We start from the raw sequence: 6,000 nt of genomic DNA on the forward strand, positions 1-6,000 counted from the left end.
AGAAGTAAAAGTACGATACCTTACCTCAGAAAACCTGTGAAACTGCCGCTGCTCGCGCCAGATTATAACGGTTTTTACTCCTTCGTGAAGCGCGCGCTCATTCAAAATTTTAAATATTACCGGAACTGTTTAAAGATTGAGAAATGCGCTAAAATACTAATTAATTAAACCCACTTTACCCAAAGCACATCAGTGAATAAATGATGACATTTTAAACATAAAACTAACCCTGCGAGAAGCTGAAATGGGACAAAAATAAACAAGATATAGGTTACATAAAATATCAACAGAAGATTGAATTTATATATATATCGTCTGTACAGTCTGGTCGCGTATATGTGTGTGTTGCGGGGGCTGCAGCCCCCCCCCGTCATAGCATCAGCCCCCCCTGGTGGGGGCTTGTGGACTAACCTAATATTGTACTTAAAAACGTGAAAAAATAAAATACAAAAAACAGACATAACAATGTGTTGAATGTTGGGATTAAGATATAGTGTATAAGATATAAACTAATGATTAATTATTTTAATATGTAGAATTTGTCATGCTTTGTTCCGATCAGAATAAATGGGCGTTTACTAGCCGCTCTCAAGCGCACGACCGCATGCATACTTTTTGCCACAAAGAACCGGCTGAAGAAATGATTATGAAATTTGTCAAAACATAGCAAGGAGACATTTAATTGTTTATTAATAAAATGGTGTTTTCTGTGTCGCTGCAAAGACGATGCGGACTCGCCATGAACGCCAGAGAGAAATGCACATTTCATATGGATTAGGCCTACAATTCAGAGAGTAGCCTATTTCTTTTCGTTTTGAATATTTTCGTTTAAAAGTAGACATTTTTAAGCTTTCTATAATAGATAGCCTATATTTCTCAAAACTGTCTGTGAGGGCACAAGCTGAGTTTCTGCGCCCTCCAGTTCACGTGCAATACAAGTGATGTGCCGGCACCTTATTACATTGTCTGCTAATATATTTGCTTGTTTATTAAATACAGGCAATGGGTTGATAAAATATTGATCAAAATTAAGATACAATTTATACAAAACGAAAATCTTTTAAACAGAGTCTTTCTACAAAACAAAACTCAATAAAGTGGTCAAAATCATGTCTTACCCCACTCCATGTCTCATAGGCTATTGCGCATGGATATATCATATCTTTCTCATGCTGCATGCTCACTTTCATAATAAACATTGATTAAATAAATAAAAAAAAATTACATAGCCTATAATATTTAAACAAATATGAAACCAAATATGTTTTCCTTTAATGGCTACAACACATAGCCTAAACAGTACAGAGATTTTTTTTTTTATTATTATTTTATTTATTTATTTTTATTAAACATCAAAGTACAAGTACATCAAGTACAATTTTTGTGTATAAAACAGTAACAATCACGCCAGGGGAGAAGACTAGTTGAGAAATTTCATGTCGTCAGTCACAACATAATGACGTCACATATTTTCCAACCCAGCCCTCAGCCCCCCCCGCATGAAACAGCTTCCAGCGCGCCTGTATATATATATATATATATATATATATATATAATGCAAGTTACAATAGCCACAAGGATGCGCTGTTTTATTTCAAATCAAAGCTAAATACACGTAGAAACAGCACATCCTTGTGGCACGGATGACACAGAAGCGCATACAGTGATATGAAGAGACACAGAGGAGACTGTTGACAAAGGAATTGTTGAATAAAGTCATTATTTGTGTTTTTTTCTTCTACAAAAAGTGTTCCCGTCGCTTCATATAACCCAGATCGCACGTTTGATGGCAGATGGAGTATTCTTACGATGACTTTTTATACTTTATGGACCTTGACACTGTTATTTACTTGGCAGTATGGGACAGTCACAAGCCTCCAGGTTTTCATCCAAAATATCTTAAATTGTGTTCCGAAGACGAACAGAGCTTTTACGGGTTTGAAACGACATGGGGGTAAGTGATTAATGACAAAAATTTCAAGAGTTAAACTTACATCCCAAGTATTCCTCTCTGGTCTCAAAATCAGGGCCAAAAATGATCTGAACGTGTTTCACTAAGAAAACCAAAAGACATCTGATGTTTAATTCTCAAGTTGAGAGAAAAATGTTTACTAAACCATTAATTCTGTATGTAGATCAATGAATAGATGAATGTCTGAACATTTAGGCTACCTGTACCAGATATGTTGTCTATCGCCTCTCTGCAGTATTGATTTAGTTGGTCTCTGAGTTTAGAGGCAGATTTCCTGACATCATTAAAAGGGATGTCAGACCTGATGATGATTCTGAGTAATTTTGAAGATCCAACGAGAGAGAGACTGGAAACTCTACACAGACAAGCAACAGACATTTTCAAAAACTGGATGCAATGATGTGACATTATTCTGCGCACCCTTCAACCACCATACATTAAAAGGTAATTCAAGAATGTAAAAGCATTAATAAAATGAGTAATCACAAACCTTGATAGTTTCCACAGCAATATTATATTATCAGCGCATTTCTACCCTATCTTTGAATATCACTGTGGGAAAAAAAACGTCTATATTTTGTAACATACTTTGCCTTAATCTAAAATGTTCATTAACAAGTGATAATATTTCATAGTGATTTTCCAGTAAACATGAATGATAGGGATTAGAAGTGAAAGGGGGACACAATTACATTTTAAAGCATCCGTGTGAAAACAAACCTGGAAAGATTCATGAGGGTTTTGGGAGAAAAATAAGATATTCTTACAGTGAATATTTCATGGGATGTATCGTAAATTAAATGGGAAGAGCAGATTACAAATGTGCATTATATGTTAATGATTTAATCAGGCATGCACTAGAGGTGCCTGGTGAAAGAATTTATAGATGATGACAAAATTATATTATATGGAATATTTTAACAGCTAGTTTGCAAACACAAACACTGCTGTTATTGTCATGTCTCAGGCCACCAGCAGAGGGCGCTGCTGAACTGCAGATAGTCAGTCTTAAACCATTCAAATGACCTCATTCCTCCATTATGAAACCTTGTGGACTTCCCAGACAGACTTTTGGATTAGACTGTATTGAACATGAGATGCACAGAAACCAATAAAACAAAAACAAAAAATTCTTACAAATACATCAGTAATTTCAGTGATGGGTTTGTTACTCCAAAAATGTAATTTATCACTGGTTACTAGTTACTCCTTTGAAATGTAATGTTATTACTTTCTAGCAACAGTAATTACTTACACTACTAGTTACATCACTTTTCCTTCATGTCTTCATGAATCTTCCCCATAAAATAAAAAGTTGCTAACAATATATTTCTGCCTCATCATTTCACCAAAATCCACACTAGATTGCATTCAGAAATTATTACAAACGCTCCATTGTGATTGATAGTGACTTTAAAGTAAAAATGTTGCATTAATTGTCATGTGTAGCTTGAAGCTAATTGTAGCCGTAATTTCTCTGTTAACCATAAACAATTATATTTCATGATGTATTTTATCAAATCACATTAAGATTGTATCCAACACAGGCTGTGATTTAAGTGTAAGTCATTGATCACATCCACATGTATTTATATTTTCTCAATTTTGATTGCATAACAGCCATGGAAACACTTTATGTAACAGTATGGAAGAATTCATTTACAAGCTCCTGCGTGTTAATAAAATATCTGTCACTGGAGGGTGAATAGTGTGTACACTCATCTCTGAGTCATTTGTTTGGTTTATTCTCTTCAGAAAGGCCTGCTTACATCTGTTACATAACAGCATTTTATGAAACCTCTCTAAGTGGAAACCCCAAACGATAGAGTGATCATCTGGAGCTTGAGCTTCCAACCAAATGAGACATCAAGATACAAACAAACCACAAACAGAGGCAGGTACTTCAGCAAACTCTCAGAAAAAAAAGGTACAAATGTTGTCACTGGGACGGTACCTTTTCAAAAGGCACACCGTTGTACCTAAACAGTCCATATTGGTACCTTAAAGATACAAATAAGTACCTAAAGTGTACATATTAGTACCTAAAAGGTACAAAAGTGTACCTTTTGAAAAGATACCGTCCCAGTGACAGCTTTTGTACCTTTTTTTTCTGAGAGTGCAGATTGGTTTTAGAGGCAGAAGCTGTATCTTTTATGTTTTGGTCAGCAGCTGCATGTTTTATACATTTTTTCCCAACCTTTTAAGATTTTTCATGTATATCTCAGTATTTATGTATTTGCTTTGAATGGCTTGCCTTGTGCATATACAGTCAGGTCCATATACAGTATATTTGGACACAGGCACAATTTTTATTATTTTAGCTGCTGACCAAAACATATTCAAGCTACAGTTATATCATGAATATAGGCTTAAAATGCACACTCTGAGCTTTAATTTTATTTTTGATTTATAATTCAAAATTGGAGGAAAGGTTAAGGAATTACAGCTCTTTAATAAGTACCTTCCCAATTTTTCAAGGGACCATTAGTAATTGGACAGTTGACTCAAAAGCTGTTTCATGGAGAGATGTGTGCAATTCCTTCGTTATTTCTACATCAATTAAGCAGGTAAAAGGTCTGGAGTTGATTCTAAGTGTGCCATTTGCATTTGGAAGAACTCTGAACCCACATCATGCAGTCAAAGGAGCTCTCCATACAAGAGAAACAGACAAAAACAAAAACCCATCAGAGAGAGCTGAAGGCAGAAAGAGCCACAAACAAACATCAGCTGAAGTCAGCTGCAGTAAAGCTTCACAAAGAAGAAACCCAGTATCTGCTGATGTCTAGAGCTCCAGAGGCAGTCATCGCCTGCAAAGGACTCTCAACAAAATATTAAAAATGAAAATTTTATTTATTATTATATTTATTTGTCCAACTACATACATACGCAATACTGCATTAGGCTAACTGAGACTTGTTGTAGCACTTGCATTTTATTGCTTTTTTGTTGGTCATTTGTAAGTCACTTTGGATAAAAGCATCAGCTAAATGACTAACTGTATTTATATACACACTATGAGATTTCAATGACAATTTGAGCAATTATTATTATTGCTATTAATACATGAACTAACTTTAATTTGCTCAGCAAAGACACTTTATGCAATTTATGCCAGACTAAAAAATATTTATTTTTTATGATTTCCATTAAAAATACACATTAATATATCTACTGATTTAAGTGCTTAAAATCACAATAATATAAATTATTTGACAGTATTCTTAAAATACCTGCCCTGAAACATAACAAACCTGTCACTGAAGCGTCAAAAGTCTGTGTTATGTGGTGTGAATCACTGATCAGCATCTTGAGGCTTATGTATTGATCTTTTGATGTTCAGTTGTTGAGGTTGGAGAGTTGATGTTTATGTCTGAAGGACAAAGTAAATGTAATAGTTGTAGTTGTGCGCTTGAGTGATGCTTTCAGTTTCACAGGGAGGTGAGGAGGCTTATCCAGCATTACTGTAAAACAAAAGAACTGACCCACAGAGAGTAAAGATGTGTAAACTGCAATACGCTATAGTTTTAGTTCTATTTTAGAAATAGAGGTCAGAAATCACTCAAGACCTGATTTAGTTTTAGCAGCTTAAAAGGCAACAACACCGTTTTTTGCATTGTAACATTTCATGACAATTAAGTACATTTTCATCTCCAACTTTTTTTTTAAATAAATGCTCATACATTAATAAATATCTATAAATATTTATTTGTAGTAAATTCATACAAAATACATAAATAAATGTCCATAAATATATCACAAAAATAAGAATTAAATATAGGCTAATACAATAAAATGTAGGCTTTATTTTCTTTATTATATCATATTATATTATATATTATATATATATATATATCTATAATATATATATCGGACTAATATATATATAATTTTATGACTTGGACTTTGTTAGTAAGATTCAACCTATTATGCTGCGATAGCCAAAACTGACAGTGAAATGTAATAAATTGAATGCTGGCTTGCACAGTCAGCTTTTTATTTAGAGAAAGCATTGATAATGACCAGAACTG

Source organism: Cyprinus carpio, chromosome B13 (genome assembly GCF_018340385.1).
Source record: "Cyprinus carpio isolate SPL01 chromosome B13, ASM1834038v1, whole genome shotgun sequence".
Lineage (NCBI taxonomy): Eukaryota > Metazoa > Chordata > Actinopteri > Cypriniformes > Cyprinidae > Cyprinus > Cyprinus carpio.